The sequence below is a fragment of the Olea europaea genome, chromosome 3 (genome assembly GCF_002742605.1).
Source record: "Olea europaea var. sylvestris chromosome 3, O_europaea_v1, whole genome shotgun sequence".
Lineage (NCBI taxonomy): Eukaryota > Viridiplantae > Streptophyta > Magnoliopsida > Lamiales > Oleaceae > Olea > Olea europaea.
The window spans coordinates 22,633,416-22,643,660 of NC_036239.1; the positions used below are offsets into that span (position 1 = coordinate 22,633,416).

A 10,245-nucleotide genomic window follows, 5' to 3' on the forward strand; every position below is an offset into this window, starting at 1 on the left:
AAATATTAATAATTAACTTTACTCTTTTTCCTTTGTTTGATTTTTTTTTTCCACTTGGTTTTTATCAAACAAGATTTCTAACGAGAGAGTTATTGTAAAAACAATCTTCAAAGGGGAGTGTTATAAAATAATGATATAGTTATCGATGATTATTTAGTATTATCATGATATATAGAAAAGTTTTATCTATTAGAAAATCTATTTTATTTCAATTGTACCTCTTATTTTGAACTCTATAAATATAGGACATTGATTTTTAATGATACATACTCAAATTTTGATTCTTATATTCTCCTCACTTTTCTCTCTTCATAACAAATTTCTTAAATAATCGACCTTCAATTGGTGAATTTTTTGGCTCAGTATACCAATCCAACATTCACAACACCCAACCAAATCACGACCCAAACCTCAATCTATCTTTCACACTCCAGCTGCTTTACCTTATAACCACTAAGGACACAATTGAGATGGTGTTTTTCAACCACAAAGGCTTTGAAGAAAACGAAGAAAATCAGCCGAGAGAGAAAGAGGTAGAGAGTTTTCTTTTCTAATACAAGACCAAAATACACATTCAAATCATAGGAGACCAAGGAGGCTAATAAATATAGGTTAGGTTAGGTCAAAGTGTGGGCCAAATCCAATACAATAAAATTAAGTGGGCCAACGTATATTAGCCGTCCAATGAGTGTGGAAGTCGGGCCATGAGCAATAATAATTAATTATGTTGCTTCCAACGGTCCAAATTATTTGAGGGTTGGGTCCTCAATCTTAGGTGTCAATAATTAATTTATCCAACATCAATTTAACATCATTGCCGGAGATTATTGGGTATTAAAAAATCAACAAAATTGTTATTTATTTAATTAAATTTTTAACGTGAAGTGAACCATTTGTTCGATCTTGGTTCTCAATCCATCTAGCAATGACAGATCTATCTCTCACAGGCCAATGCCAGCGACACTAAGATTGGAACGAGACGATGACAACTCCACCAATTCCCCCGCTATCAATTCATCAGTGGTGTAATTCGGGATGGCGAAGGCAGTGGATTACATGCGGGAGCTAACAAATGTAGGAGCCATGACTCGTTTCCTCCATGAATATATAGCCAATTAGAAAAATAAATGTGTATAAATTATATTTAAATAACATACATTTTATGTGCATAAAATTGGACAGAATTTTGGCTTACCAAAATCAAATACATAACATAGAAAAGAGAAATTCATGAATATGAATTTGGTCGATACGATAATGCCCACACTGTCGCTAACAACTTTCTAGCACTCATATCCCAAGATACACCGACAACGTCTCACAATAAGAGCACTCCAAATTACGTAGACCAACGAACCTACTTATTATGTTTTGAACCTTCTTTATGAAGGCTGATTCCAAATAAATGCATAATTTTGAATGAATATGCATTAGTATGATAATGCAATTAAGAAGTGAATGAATGAATAAACACTTAGGGTCTATATATAGATGTTGAAAATATTTACCTCAAAGGACCCAAACTATGGAAGAGACACAACTATTGGAATTAGTCTCTATATTTGAAGAGACGCATATCTTGAAAAATGATAATGCCAAAAGTCACAATATTTCATATAGAAAGATATATTTTCAACCAAATAATTTCTAGAATTTTCCATAATATTCTACATAATTTTTCAATAATTCACGTATTTAAGTGATTTAAATTTGACTCAATTTTTCATTCACCAAATAACACATTCCACTTAAATAATTAAGAATTGATCAAAACCAATTATATATATATATATATATATATATATAATTCCAACATAGCCTACTAGCAAGCCCTTGATCTCGAGCTTGAGACCATTCTCTCCCTAACAGACAGACCGTTCGGCCCTTGGGGTTACTAGACACCCCAAGCTATCCTTCCCTACATATGCAGTTGGTAAGCTAAGAAAATCCAATGCAGCAGGGTAAAAGGATATAGGAAGCTTGCCATCATACTTGAATAAGGGACATCATTAGTGCACTTTCGAGAAATATAGCAATTAACGCACGATAAGCGATCTTGCAATGCCACATGGGTAGGGGAGTTCTCTAGGTCCATGACTCACTCCCCCACTCAATCCGCTAATGCCTTCGCAGCGGACATGTGTTTCGCCTCTGCCTACCTTGTATTCTCCAAGGTAGTGGGTCCGAAAATTTCTCCACAATTGTAGCATCACCCCCTTGATGTGCGGGCGTCCACAATGCTCCCTGCATCTCTTCCCGCACTATCTCATAAATGTCGCCTTCAACATCGCCTTCACCGTATGCACCTCTACATTAGTTCCTAAGCGGATGGTTCTTCTAGTCGATACATCACCACGTATGTTGAAGCATCAACAAATGCCCCACTTTGCAATTTCTACAACAATGCATAGGTCATGCCCTTGCGAAACAAAGGTTAATGCAGCCGATAAAACTACATAACACATGCCCCTAATATAAGTCCTCCTCGTAGCTTTCCATCGTTGATTCCACTCACTTGTCAGCCGCTTTGCCACATGTTGGTGGTCCCAAAATCTTCTCTACAGGAACGTATGTCGTTAGCTTAGGTAAACCAACAACGCAACATTCAAAGTGAAGACGCTCTGATACCATGTAACGGATCGCCCGTTCGGCCTTTGAGGTTACGAGACACCCCAAGGTAGTCGTCCCCACACATGCGGTCGGCAAGCTTAGACAATCAAACGCAGCACAATAAAAAGTTATAGGAAGCTTGCCATTATAGTTGAATAAGGGACATTGTTAGTGCACTTCCGAGAAATATAAAAATAAACACATGATAGGTGATCTTGCTATGCCACATGAGTAGAGGAGTTCTGTAGGTTGGTGACTCAGCACTCCGATTTGGACCGCCAGCTATCTAGCCCAGAGATGGATATTGGGGGGGCTGGGCTGTAGCTCCCACTAGGTCCAAGAGTTTTTTTTTTTCAAGGTATTTTTTACTTTTTTGGGGTAAAAAATCAATTTTTTATGTGTAAAAAAGATTTTTCCAAGTTGTAGCCCAATTTGAAATTTTGTAGTCCAGTCGTGGATCCAATCATGGATCCGTCCCTGATCTAGCCTCCACAAATCTCCAGAGGTTCTTGATATTATCAAAGCTGATTTTGCTTACATGCTCTCCAATGTCAGCTCCACCTCCTCCCCGTTGAACAGGTATCCACCAATGTGCGCCAGCTTGATCTTGCTCAATCTCAAGTCAACGAGGCTCTTCTACGTATCGATGCTATTGTCGACCGCTTGAGTTGTCTCGATTGTGTTCAGAAGTCACTTCAATCGGAGTATTTCGAGTCAATTGCATCTTACATCCGGCCCTTCCTCCAAATTGGCGCCAAGTTTAAAGACTCGTCGGCGTATGATCAGCGGGAGCAACTCCTCTCCTACAAGAAGCAATTGTAAGGCATCACCAAGAAGAGGATCTTGACTGCTATAGACCAGCGGAAGTATCCCACCATTCTCCGTTTAATCAAGCTTTGCACTCCCTATAATGGTTGAGCTGAATCACAACCAAAACCAATTGAACCAACATAAATTACTCACAATTAAAGACAATCAGGTAGGACATAACAACCTAAGCTGTAACTGTATTAATTGAACCGAATGAACTTACAATTATGAAGAGAAGAAGAGAAAGATACAAGTTAGAAGAAGAAGGGAGGAAAAATCAGAGAGAGTTGGAAGGAAGAAAACAAATCAGACATTCCAAATAAAAACTTCTTATTCTTTCCTACGGTTTAAGAACTATAGCCAAAAACGTGTTCCCAAAATTATAAAACGTATGACACATAAAACAATTAAATTGGGCACAAAACGATGTCGTCTTGAATTTCAAAATTCTGGTGCAACTGTTGGGATCTCTTCTTCTTTCTTCCCCAGGTGCTTCCTTCCGCTGGCTGGTTATGACACTTCCCTTGGCCTGGAAGAAGAAGGCTTGCAGGTGTTACGTTAATTACTTGGAAAAGGTTATTTCCATGAGATCACGGATCGAATTTGAGCAATTGGTGGAACTGAATGAGTAATCAAACAATATTAGTAACAATCAGGTGAACTTTGTGGCTTGTTTGATGAATTAGTTCAAAGACATTGTCCTGCCTATAGAAAACAATAATGAGATTTTGAGAAATTTGTGCGGTGAGGATGGCATTGTTTATGCCAATTACGAGCTTCACATGGAATGTGATTCACGGGGATCTATCATTCTAAAAAATTACACGGAGTACAGGAAGTTAGCAAATTTGACTTCTGATATTAATTCATATAAGAGCAATTTGCTCTCAGCTGGGGCAGAAGGGCCTGACTCTAGAGAGGTTGAGTTGTATCTGGAAGAGATACTGTCTTTGATGCAGTTGGGTGAGGATTACACTTAGTACATGGTTTCCAAAATAATGGGCTTGACCTCTGTGGATCCAGAATTGGGTCCTCAAGCCACAAAGGCTTTAAGGAGTGGAAATTTCAGTAAAGTTGCTCAGGATGTTACTGGTTACTATATCATTTTGGAAGGATAAGTTATGGTGGAAAATGTGAGGAAAGTCATCAAAATCAATGAGCATGTGCCTGATAGTCTCACAACATCCATGGTAGATGACGTGTTTTATGTGCTGCAAAGTTGCTGTAGGAGGGCAATTTCTACTTCAAATATCGACTCGGTGATTTCTGTGTTGAGCAATGCCTTAAGTTTATTGGGGGGTGGATATAGTGAGGCACTGCAACAACAGATGAGAGCACTGGCAAATCCAGGCACGGATCTGCCCCTGGATGAGAGAGCTAAATCTAGGAGCAAAGCTATTTTTGGGAGGTGATGGGGTGCAGAAGACTGGAGCTGAGATTACCACGTCTTTGAACAACATGGATGTTAGTAGCATGTCCCGAAACTATGTCATGAGATTGAAGAACAATATGCAGAAGTAAGTGCAGATTTTACATGCCATTATATTCTTCTTCTTTTATTTCAGATGCCTGGTTTCTTTACTATTTTAATTTTATAATTAGGTGAAAATATGAGAAGCGATTCGAAAATGAAATAGCAGTTCAGTAATAATTGTAGGTTTACTTAATTTGGATTAAAACGCTACCATCTGCTGCATTTTTGAAGCTGCCAAAGAACGAATGTGAGTCGGTTAATGTGTGACACTACATTTTTTTTGTAAGTCAGTTTAGACAATGATGACCATTACCATTTAGAAGATCAAGTTTCAGTCTCCAATTTGACGTTCAAACTACATTCCAGCTCGTGTAGAAGAGCCACAGTCATTTCTCTATTTAGAACAAGCTTTTGTAATTCTTAAGACTTTTCTAATAGATTTGTGGCCCAGGATCTAACATGGTCATATTCTCATATTTTGAATAACTCTGTGATATATGTGCGTGGTTTTTTCCTGCGATTTTGTCTTGATGTCAATGATTAGGACTGCTCCAGCATCTAATGTGATTACATCCTTGTAGTTTGATTAACTCTGTGATACATGTCTGAGGTTTCTGTTGAAATTGAAATATCGTTTAGTTAACTGTTAAATATGCATTATTTACTGGAAAATACACCATCTTTTCTGTAATTTATTATGTATTAATTTTTACCAAATGTCAAAGATGTCCTTGATGCTATGCGGATGAATTCGTTTTCTAAAAAAAATTAAAGGATGTGTTCAACTTCTTAGAAAGGTAAATGAACACCACCCTATATTATGATTCCCATTATCTTTTTCTTTGTTTCAACACATACCCAATGTTTGTACTTCAGTCAGACTGAGGCCATTTTCATAAATCAGGTATCCGTGCACCCTGAACAGGTAGAGAGATAAATTTGATTCTTTTTTGGCCAAAACACATCTCGTGTACTCGTAGTACGCGTAAGCAAAAATCAAATTTTCCATTTTTCAATTTCTTTTGATTCTACCAATTCCACAATTGAGCTCAACAATTAGCCTATTATCATTCCATTGATTTTAAACAAATATTCAACACTATCTGAAGCAGAATATGCAAAAAATGAATTGAATGATTCCTGGCTTCAAAGGATTCTCCGTGCTGTTGAGACCAAAGTGGCGTAGCTTCAGCCACTGATGACAGCCAACAATTACGACTCATTTGTGCACCTTATCATTGACTTCATAGTTAAAAGGCTTGAAGTCATCATGATGCAAAAACGATTCAATCAACTTGGAGGTCTTCAGGTTGACAGAGATGCCAGGACACTGGTCAGCCGTTTCTCCAATATGACCCAGAGGATTGTTAGAGACAAATTTGCTTGTCTCACCTAGATGCGACTATCTTAAACTTAGAAAAGGTCTTTGAAATTTTAGATTTCTGAGGAGAAAACTTAAGGCCCATGACTTGGAGGCTAACTCCAGTTGAGATCAGAAGAGTATTGGTTCTAAGAGTTGATTTTAGACCTAAAGCAATAGCGTCTCTTAAATTATAGTCCCCTGTTCAGTTGATCGCATTTATCATTAGCTTTGGATTTTCTATCATGTCGTGTCATTTTCTCTTGTTGCTCTTCGAATTTTCGTTTCAATTTTATACAAGAGTAGAGATCAAGATGCTGGAAACATATCAATCACGACTTCGTTTGTTCAAAGCCCATCAAACTGAAGTTGAATACTTTAATAGAAAGTTCATGGACGTGAAAACTGAGTTATGTTTACAGAATTTTCTCTCTTTCCAGATTTGTTATTAGAAAATGCTAGCTTCTCTTGAATTGTGGTTATCCTCTGTTAATTGTATTTTATTTTATCCCAGCTAATTTTCTTTACCACTGGACAATATTTGCTCTATTTTTATTCTGAGAGATCTAACACATGATGTGCAGTTTGTAGATGGGTTGATTGTGAATTCATATTTTTGAAATCTGATAGTGTATTTTATAGACTTATTGAGGCCATTAAATTAAGGTATTTTATAGCCTAATTTCATGTTAATTATATTTGTTAGGTTAAAATCAATGCAAATTAGTGGATTTAGAAGAAAGGGACAAAAATTTGCGAAAATGAAGGAATTCCAAAGTTTGGGGACCAAAGTGTAAACATCCAATATTTGATTTGGATCACAAAATGATGATTGAAGATCATATGACATCAATTGGATGCAATTGGAGGTCAAAGGAATAAAATGGAGTTGAAGCATTTTCACAAATCAATTTACAGCCGAAGAAGTTACACTCCAAATTTTTAACATCAATTTGAGACCCATTTTTCGGATAGCAAACATTCGAATTGGAAAATTTTTATTTTAAGAAGAATTGTAAGTCTTTGAGTAAGCTTTCCAATGCATTTTTAATCATTTCAATTGGAGTTCGAAAGAGAAAGTTACGACCAAATTACGGAGAGCTGTCTAGGGATGACACGTACAGCAACGGCCCGTGTGCGAGGGCTAGCTATGGCGTGCACGCACCACCCTTTTTTCTCCAACTCGAGAGCAAAATTATTGACCGGTGTGCACGCAGTGGACTATATGGTTTGCGAGCACGGGCCAAAGTTTCTGTGACGAGCCAGTTTCTTTATTCTGATAAAATTCTATATGGAAACAATATATAGACATCATATATATACCTAAACATGCGTAAATTGTGGGGAACCTCCCTTTTGACATAAAAATCATATATTCTACATATTTTGGAGGTGAAGAACGAGGCCAAGCATCAAGATTGATGAAGATTATATGAGTTTATTGAAGAATATTTATCCATTTTCAAGATTCAAGCCAAGAAATTGGATTTCACCACTTTCTTCATTATTTCTCCTTTCCGGGTGATTTTTACAATATTTTTTGTATAATTTAATCATTAGAATGTTATGCTAGTTTTTCTATTGTATCGAATAAATGATGAACTCAATTGCATATTTGATTTGATTTAAGACTATTAATTTTGTTATTTCTTGATTTTCTTGATTGATTTTGCATACCTATTGCATTATTTAATTGATTGGCCACCAATTGAATAATTAGTTACTTGTTATAATATTAGGAGATTTACAATAAGTTTAGAATGCAACAAAATTAACATATATAGATATAATTAGGAATTATCTTTATCACATATACAATTGCATAAATAACCTATAATTTAATGCATTTTGATCATATGAATTCGGATTATGAATAGAATCAGGTCGTGATTAAAATAGATTTAATTTGTCTTGGAAAAAGAATTAAATACATTAATATTATCGATTGTCACGAAGTATGAAATTGACTGTATTACGAATCAAGAATTAAAATAAATGATAATGGGGGGATTCACAAATCTAAGACAAACATTCACGTATTTGCCAAAACATTTTTTATTGCTTTCTTAGTTTAGAATTAGTTTAAATAACAACAAAATCACATATTTTGTGTCAAAAACATCGAATTTAGTAGTAATTAGTGAACTAGAATTAAAAATTATTTCTCATGAGATGATAACTCACAACTCACTTTATTATTAATTATCAACGATCCCGTACGCTTGCGGATTTCACGTGAACAAAATCCTATCCACAGCTCCAAAAGACGCATCGTGTCTCGGGATGGAGTGAGAAGTTAGCCTTCTTCCTGTCTCTTTGTCTCCGTCTCTTCTGGGCCAGTTGCTGACGTATAATTTGCTGATTGCTTATTTTGATGCATCTACCAATGTTGTTTTGTTTCTATGCATATGACCATAAATGTTTAGTGTGGAGAATTTATGTGGCACAATGATGATTGGGCTAGACTACTACTGTTACCGGGCTTGTGGGCTGAGTTGTCTATTGATAATTCAAGCTGTGCATTTTCTTGGCAAAAACGAGTTGCTGGAAACACGACTTCCTTAATTAGAACGGATGCTTCAGATCTTGCCAAGCGTTCTCTTGTACACCGTTAGATGAAAGGCTTCTAGTGGTGGCTTCAATATTTAATCGACCCTAGGGTTTCTATGTGCGAGATTTTTCATTCTCTCTACCTCTCGAACTCTTTGTGGTCCTTTGTCTTCTCCCTTCTATACTTCAAATATTAAAGCCCGAGTTTAATGATAATATTTTCAGCCTTGTACAGATCTTGAGTGATTGTTTGTATAAGCTTTTGGTTCTCCATTCTTGAGCGAATGTTGTAATGATTTCTGAGGCTTATTTTGTGAAATCTTGTGTGACTTCTGTTGAGTGCCGAGAAGCTTGTACTAGATAGATTCTTGATTCCATTAATATAGTGATTTCATCCAGTGGCAAAAGCTCAAAAGGGGAGTAGGAACTCTAGTTCTGAACCGTTTGCCTTGGGGCAAAAATCTCCGTGTTCATTTGTGTTTTTTATGTTTCTTTCATTTTCGTGATTTATTATTTCAAATTTTTGTTGATCTAAGTTGGCTGATTTTTTGAACTTATCGTAACAATGGTATTCGACCACGTTGAAGGTGGTTCTTGGCTCTGGTTCTAGCGGATCTGAAAGTCTCTATACACATTCAGTAGATTTCTGTCATTTACTTGAAACCCTACTAAGGGATTTTGGAGATTTTGTTCCACATTTCTTGAGTTACAGTACATACGGTTTGCTTATATTGTGGGATTTCTGCAATTGAAACTAAATTCCTAAATTGAAGACTTCTTGGTAGTTCATTTGCCTAGAAACCACGAGTTGTCTAGAATATGAGGGCTATCTTGAATAAAAGTCAACAGTTTATGCTCATTTTATGATTCTTGCATGTGTTCTCGATATATAGTATATGGCATTTTGTAATATGTGCATTTGTAACTTGATACTTTGTTGTCTTGAGTAAACTGCATACTCTTGTTGTGAATGAACTATTGAGATCTCTCTGAATAGTCTGCACTATATATCTTGCATGTTGTTTGTACACTTTAAAATGTGATTATTATGTATGAAATTTGAGTTCTTGAAATTTGTATATACTGTTGACTTATATGTGATCTTCCTGCACTGTTATTAATCAAATTGTGATTCAACTATGTCAACTAAAGTTGAATTGGAGATTTGTAATGGTAAAGGAGACTTTAGTCTCTGGAACTAAAAAATGCGAGCCATTTTATTTCAACAAAAATGTGGTAAAGCCACTGATGAATCATGGCCTAATGTTATGGAAGAAAATAAGAAAATTGAACTTGATGAAATTGCATGGAGTTCTATATTCTTGCATTTATCTGATAATGTGTTGAGAGAAATTGGTGAGACAAAAACTGTTGTTGAGTTGTGGAAAAAATTGGAAGATACTTATTTGACTACATGCCTAATAAAGTGTATCTTCTAAAA

General features: G+C 36.0%; 1 pseudogene; it reads left to right on the forward strand.

The window, feature by feature from the left end:
* Positions 1 to 951: 951 nt before the first annotated feature.
* LOC111380141 lies at positions 952 to 9,556 on the forward strand (annotated as a pseudogene).
* Positions 9,557 to 10,245: the final 689 nt, after the last annotated feature.